At 42.9% G+C, this 7,599-nt stretch overlaps 1 protein-coding gene and 1 long non-coding RNA gene across 3 annotated transcripts in view; one reads left to right on the forward strand and one right to left on the reverse strand.

The window, feature by feature from the left end:
* UBAC2 (UBA domain containing 2) overlaps positions 1–7,599 on the forward strand; it is a 172,604-nt gene that overhangs the window by 144,806 nt on the left and 20,199 nt on the right. The window lies entirely within an intron of this gene.
* The window catches only part of LOC103657576, a 32,869-nt gene continuing 26,655 nt past the window's right edge, over positions 1,386–7,599 (reverse strand). The window contains exons 5-6 of the long non-coding RNA XR_005833186.1: positions 2,746–2,982; positions 1,386–2,056 (exon numbers count right to left, since the gene is read on the reverse strand). This is a non-coding gene — a long non-coding RNA (uncharacterized LOC103657576). The remainder of the gene's footprint in view (positions 2,057–2,745; positions 2,983–7,599) is intronic.

Here is a 7,599-nt window from a genome sequence, read left to right on the forward strand (position 1 = left end):
TGGGGGGGGGGGGGGGGGGGGGGCAGCGTTGTTTTTCTTTTTTCCGAGTTTTGTCAAGAAGCTTTCCCGACGGCAGCAGCCTCTGGTGCTGTGTCTTCCTGCACAGGAGTGGCGCATGTTAGTAGCTCTAAGTCTGCTGAGGTGGCCTCACTGCACCCTCAGTCACAGGCCGCGTCTTCATCGCCTCTTGTTAGGTTTCACTTGCTCCTTTGTTTTGTCATCCCTGCTGAGCTCTTTTGGGGCTGTGGGAAGTTAATCCCTCCTGTGTCACCCCCACTTTACCTGGCCCCGTGTAGTGCGCTGCACATAGAAGGGAAACAAAGGAAGCACGCTCCTACTTCCAGTGCAAGCTGCGGCTTCCACAAAGCACCTGGAAGCCGTGTGATGACCCGCAAGTGTTCTCTTCTGTGAGGAGGTAGCATGTGGCTTCCCTGGCAGGCCCCACAGTCTCCCCGCAATGATCCTTTGTAACTGCTGGTTCCCGTGTCCCAGGAAGAGCGTGCCTCTTGTCCTCAGTGAATCCTCCACGAGCTTTGTTCTCTGAGGTGCCTTGCTTCAGCCCCTCCCATCCCTTCCATCCAAACCTTCCTTATTAGCCTACTAAGGTCCCCTGTAACAACTAACTGGAGGCCTTTGCGAAAGAAAATCCCATCGACCGTAACTCAGCAATATGCTTGTCTTTGTGTGTGTCCATTCATTGATTCATTCAGCGAATATTCCTTAAGTACTCACAGATGAGACTGAATCTACGAGCACAGATAAGACAGACAGTCTCAGCCCTCGTGGAGCATGTGGCCTGCATGAGATTCCCACCAATCAACACACACCCGCAGTGTAACGTATCATTTGCCGTCCTCAGAAAGTACGAGAGCTGAGCACAGGAGAGGAACATTTGGGGGATTAGGGCAGGCTCCCGGGCAGGAGTCTAGAATGTGAAGGTGGAGAAAGACCGTTGGAGTGGTGGACAGAAGGCTGTTAAACCATGGTAGGAAATTCCAACTATACCCCAAAAGCAGTGGGGACTTGCTGAGTAGTATCAAAGAAGAGTATCTACAATTATTTGAGAAGACTCTTCGTTTACTAACTCTATTGTTTGTGGCTAGATTTTGTTTATATACTTCAAAGGCCAAAGTAACAAACAACAGAACTGAATACAAAAGCAAATACGAGAATCCAACTATCTTCTGTTAAGTCAGACTACTAAAAGATTTGCAACAAGAGAAAACAGTGACTCTTTTTCAAGTCCTTAAAGAATGTATCAGCCCTCATAGAAAACATGTTTTGGAAACATTGTTATTTTTTTGTAAAAATATATTATCTTAGCAAATGATGAGTTTGTGATTGTTATTAATGAGTTAGTAAATATTTTAAGATTAATGGAAAGACTGGGGAGCCATTGAAGGGTTTGTAAGTAGAAGAGCAACATGGTGAGATTTGTATCTTAGGAAACTCACTCTGAAGCCACCTCACCCTTGATGCAGGTCTGAAAATAGGGCAGTGAGAGTGGGATGGAGAGAAGTGGATAGAGATTCACAGACATTGGGGCGTTACTGTCGACAGATCCTAGTGGTCTAGCTTATGCAAGTGGGTGGGTTTTGATGTCATTTCCCAGGATTGGGGACACAGGCAGAGACATGGGATTGAAGATGAATTTGTTTGAGACATGTTCCATTTTAGGTGTCTCTGGAACATCCAAGTGGAAGGGTCTAGGAAGCAGATATGTAGCACTGGGGTGCAGCACTGGGAGGTAGGGGTTTAGGAGTTTCCACCACATGCATGGTGACTAAAGCCGTAGGAATGCCTGAGCAGCTGGGGACAGGACATGGAAAAGAAGAGAATCCCGTACAGAACCTAAGGGACCCTGAAATTTCACAGAGAGGAGTAGAAGACAACTCTGAGGGGCACTGGGAGGGCATGACCAGAGAGCTAGAAAGACCGAGAAAGTGGGATGCCACCAGAGCGGAGTAGGGAATGGTCGTAGGCCCGGCGCCTCCGGGGTTTCTCACAGAGAGCTGAGGTGGTTCCTTTGGATCAAGCAAAGGATGTTATTGGTACCCTAGAAGGACAAGGAAAAAACTAATGGTTAGAAAACAAAACTGAGCTTCTAGAAGGCAGGCCGTCGCCTTACTTCTCTTTCTAGCTTCATTGCCTGAGGTACTACCAGGTGCCTTAGTAGACACCAGATAATTATGTTGATTTTACCTTAACTAGTGCTACTAAGACAAACTGGTCTTTTCTGCCTTTGAACTTCATGGTAGGTTGTCCCCATTGTAAATTGCTCACATTAATGTATAGGTATTTCCTGAGGGTCTGTGGTAGAACTTCCCAACCACTGCGTCATGGTCACAGATGGGCTGCGATATTGATCCCCTCAGCCCACAGGGCCACTGCTTGCAGGCAGCTTTGGCGGTCTGTCCTCAGTGTCATGCAGATATATCTTCTGTATGTGCCATGACGTGGAGAATATTGGAAAGTCTTGGTCTGTAGAGGGTTAGTAATTCCTTGTATGGGTGCCGCCTCACTTCCTCTGTTCCTCAGGCAGACATCACTACACAGTCTCACCACTGTCCCGCTGAACCGACACCCTCCCTCTGACTCTTCCCGACGTGGTCCCCGGGCAACCACAGACAGTAGAGTAGAGGTGGCCCTGCCACTTGTTTTACACTTCAGAACCTAGCACATGGATAAGGCCTTTCAGATCACCAGAGACTGAGAATAAAGCATGCGTTGTTTTGAGCGACCAACCTTTTTAAAATAAAATGACGCTTCCGGAAAGAATTTCAGTTGTTCTAAACCATCACATTCACGATGTCCACTCCGTAATTGTTCTTCATTTTGCTCTTTGACAAAACACCTCCTTGCTGGGGAATGCATTCAGGCTGCACTGAGCCTCGAGCTGTGCTGGCCGCTGAGGGAGACGAGGGAGTATGTGGGGAGCCCCCTTCGCACCCCATCACAGCCCTGCAGGGTCCCACAGTCGAACTGGGAAGACAAGAAGTAACATTGTAAGGCATAATGCAAAGATTAGGTGGGAATAATAGCTAATATATATATATAATAAGCTTTTAGAAGTTTTCAGGCTCTTTTAAATGCTTTCCATGTATTAACTCATTTATTTCTCATAATATCCTTATGAAGTAAATGTAGTTATTATTCTCTTCTTGTAGATGAGAGAACAGGCTCAGAGAAATTTTTCTAAAACTAAGGCCTGAGGTCACACTGGAAGTGGCAGAGCTGGGATGTGAAGCCGGGTCATTTGGCTCTAGGGACTGCTCTCGGTCGCTCAGCTTGCTCTGCCTGTTGGCTCCTCTGTCATGACTCCCTAGCACTCCCTGCCTTGCCTCTTGAAGTGAGTATAAGCCTATTCTTTGAACAGGCTGACAAAAGTGTCTGGTTCTCCTCTCCGTCACTGAGATCATCCTCGTCCTTTAAAGTTCAGTTAAGCCCCCATCCCCTCTGAATACGCCTGTACTTGGGCTGCGGTTGGTGGTGCCCACTCTGAACCTGCCGAGCCCTTGAACTAGTGCTGCTCAGCTTCCTTCTTAATCACAGTCCACCTTGCCTCCTGATTTCTTCCATTTCTCGATGTCTTGCCTTCCCTGGAGGAGATGATGGGCTCCATGTGCGCCTTGCTTGTACCCTCCCTTGGGAGCTGCCCACAGAGAGCCACTAGGGAGCTCCTCCGACCTAGCTTCTCAGTGTAGACAACTTCTCAGGGTCGACACTGCCTCTTCCTCCTGTCCTTTAGAGGTAGGGTTCTAGTCCGTGGGGTGTCCACTTGATAAAATGTTATGAACGTTTACAGTTCTCGACTGGAAAATTAGTCATTTTTAAATTTTCATAAGAAATTTTATTTCATTTGAAGATCTGTTTACAACTAATAACATGTCATAAAATGGTTCAAAATGCAAGCTGTTTCCTTTTTCCTCTTTTAAATATGTGGTTATTGCTTTTGAAGAAGACAAAGTGAAGGAAGTGTTTCCTGTTTGTAGAGGCTCATCGTTCACTTGCATCGAGAGCAGATTAGTGTCAAAACATCCTAGAGCCTAGAGCTCCTGTAACTTTCTGCTTTTTAAGCACTTTTTTGCCATCATAGGAGCAGAGGGATTGGGGTTTGGTTTTGCTTTCCGTGCTCTTCCACTCTCACTCCCCTTAAAGAAATAAAATGTTACAGTTTCAGCCAAAGGCTCATCGCCCTTCCCACTGTCCTGCAGCTGGTGGGTGGTGTCTAACCCTACGTGTGTTTGTATCTTTAGCATGTGTTTTCGTGTTAGAGTTCCTCAGCTTAGGCACTACGGACATTTTGGTCCAGACCGTTCTTTGTGGTGGGGTCTGTCTTATCCATTGTAGGGTGCTTAGCAGCGTCCCTGTTCCCTGCACGCAGCACCACCACCATCCTGTCCCCGCCTCCCGCACCCTACCAAGAGTGCCTCTGGACATTTTCAGATACCTCCTAGGGGGCAAAATCACCACCAGTATATAGCCATAAAATCATTTAAATAGTGTACTGTTGTTCTGAGTATTTTTAAATTTGTGTAAATTGTATTATATATTCATATTCTCATATAACGTCCTGTGTTCATTCAACATTGTATTTTGGAGATGTATTCGGTAGATCTAGTTCCTTTATCCCAGCTGCTCATATAACAGTCCTTTGTAGAATAGAACCATTGTTAATTTATTTCCCTACTTCGGGACAGTTCCATTTTGTACATTTTCTTACTTGATATTATAATCAGTGCTTCATAGAACATCCTCATAAATGCCACGTTAGGCACCTGTAGCTGCCTGGAAGTGGAATTGCTGGGTCATGGAACACCCTCCGCTTTCCTCAGTCTGGACATGCTGCTGTCCAAACCGTTTGTGCCGAGTTACACTCTCACTGACAATACAGAGTCCCCATTCCCTTCACACCTTCCCCGTACTTGGTATTGTTAGACATTTAATGTTTGCCAGTCTTGGGGTAAGAAATAACTTATTGCTCTTTTAATTGGCATTTCCTAATCCTAGTGAGTCAAACATCTTTTCTTATGTGTATTGACTCCAGGTTCCCTCGTGTGTAAATTGTCTGCTTGTATACAGTTGACCCTTGAACACGTGGGGATTAGCGCTGATCCCCAGCACAGTGAAAAATCCATGTGTAACTTTTGACACCCCAAAACTTAGTCACTAATAGCCTGTTGTTGCCTGGAAGCCCACCAATACCATAAACTATAATGCGTTTATCCAAACATTGTGTATCGGTGGATCTGCGCAGTTCAAACCCATGTTGTTGAAGGCTCATTATACATTATTCACTTCTCTCAGGTCATTTATTTTTGTTCTCATTGATTCTTTATATATTCTTTATATTTTTGTTTTAGAAATTCTTTTCTATCTCAGAGACATAAAGAATAGTCTTTATTTCTTCTAAAGAATTTTCTTTATTTCTTCTAAAATTTAATAGTGGAGTTTTTTTTAAGTAATCTCTATACCCAGTGTGGGGCTCGAACTCACAACCCCAAGATCAAAAATAGCATTCTCCACTGACTGAGGCAGCCAGGCACCCCATCTTCTAAAGTTTTTAACAGTTTAGATTTCCACATTTAAATCTTTAAGTTCCTTCCTTCAAGTTTTTATTTTAATTCCAGTGTAGTTAACATTCAATGTTATATTAGTTTCAGGTGCACGATATAGTGATTTAGCAATTCTCTGCATAACTCAGTGCTCATCAGGATAAGTGTACTCTTAATCTCCTTCACCTATTTCACCCATCCCCCACCTCCCCTCTGGTAACCATCAGTTTGTTCGCTATAGTTAAAAGTCTGTTTCTTGATTTATCTCTGTGTCTTTTTTTTTTTCCTTTTTCTAGTTTCTTTTGTTTCTTAAATTCCACAGGTAAGTGAAATCATATGGTATTTGTTTTTCTCTGACTGACTTATTTCACTTAACATTATACTGTCTAGGAGCACCTGGGTGGCTCAGTCGGTTAAGCGTCTGCCTTTGGCTCAGGTCATGATCCCAGAGTCCTGGGATTGTGCTCTGCATCGGGCTCCCTCCCTCTACCTGCCACTCCCCCTGCTTGTGCTGGCACACTCGCTATCTCTCTCCCTGTCAGATAAATCAATCAATTAATCAATCAATCAAATCTTAAAAAAAAAAAGACTATCCCCTCTAGCTTCATCCATGTTGTTGCAAATGGCAAGATTTCATTCTTTTTTTATGGCTGAATGATACTCCATTTATTTATACACACACCCCACGTCATCTATCAGTGGACACTGGGGCTGTCTCCATAATTTGGCTATTCTAAATAATGCTGCTATAAATATAGAGGTTCATGTATCCCTTCGAGTTAGTGTTTTTGTATTTTTTGGGTAAATACCCAGCAGTGTGATTACTGAATTGTAGGGTAGTACTGTTTTTAACTTTTTGAGGAATCTCCATACTATTTTCCACAGTGGCTGCACCAGTTTGCATTCCTACCAACAGTGCACGAAGGTTCCTTTTTCTCCACATCCTTTCCAACACTTGTTTCTTGTGTTTTTGATTCTAGCCATTCTGACAGATAAGAGGTCATACCTCATTGTAGTTCTGATTTGCATTTCCCTGATGAAGAGTGATGTTGAACATCATTCCATGTGTCTGTTGGTCATCTATATGTCTTCTTTGGAGAAATGTCTGTTCATGTCTTCTGCCCATTTTTTAATTGGATTGTTTTTTGGTATTGAGTTGCATAAGTTCTTTATGTATTTTGGATACTAACCCTTATATCAGAAATATCATTTGCAAATATCTTCTTCCATTCAGTAGGCTGTCTTTTAGTTCTGTTGATTGCTTCCTTCACTGTGCCGAAGCTTTTTTTTTTTTAATGTAATCCTGATAGTTTATTTTTGCTTTTATTTCCCTTGCTTCAGGAGACATATCTAGGAAATGTAACTACAGCCAATGTTAGAGAAGTTATTGCCTGTGCTCTCTTCTAGGATTTTTGTGGTTTCAGGTCACACATTTGGGTCTTTAATCCATTTTGAGTTTATTTTTGTGTATGGCATATGAAAGTGGTCCAGTTTCATTCTTTTGCATGTAGCTGTCCAGTTTTCCCAACACCATTTGTTGAAGAGATTGTCTTTTTTCCATTGTATATTCTTTCCTCCTTTGCAAAGATTAATTGACCACATAATTTTGGATTCCTTTCTGGTCTTTCTATTGTGTTCCATTGACCTATGTGTCTGTTTTTGTGCCAGTCCCATACTGCTTTGCTTACTACAACTTTATGATAACTCCATTTTTGTTTTTGTTTTATTTTTCAAGATTGCTTTGGTTATTCGGGGTCTTTTGTGGTTCCATACAAATTTTAGGGTTGGTTGGTCTAGTTCTGTGAAAAATGCTGTTGGTAGTTTGGAGATTGCATTAAATCTGTGGACTGCTTTGGGTAGTATAGACATTTTAACAATATTTGTTCTTCCAATCCATGAGCATGGAATGTTTTTCCATTTCTTTGTGTCATCTAGATCTTTTTATTTTTAAAAATAAACTGATTTTTGTATATAGTGAAGTAAAGGTCTAGTTTTCTCTTTTTCCATACAGCCAGTTGTCCTACTGCTGTTCATTAAATGGCGT

Source organism: Ursus maritimus, unplaced genomic scaffold (assembly GCF_017311325.1).
Source record: "Ursus maritimus isolate PB19 unplaced genomic scaffold, ASM1731132v1 scaffold_10, whole genome shotgun sequence".
NCBI classification, from domain to species: Eukaryota; Metazoa; Chordata; class Mammalia; order Carnivora; family Ursidae; genus Ursus; species Ursus maritimus.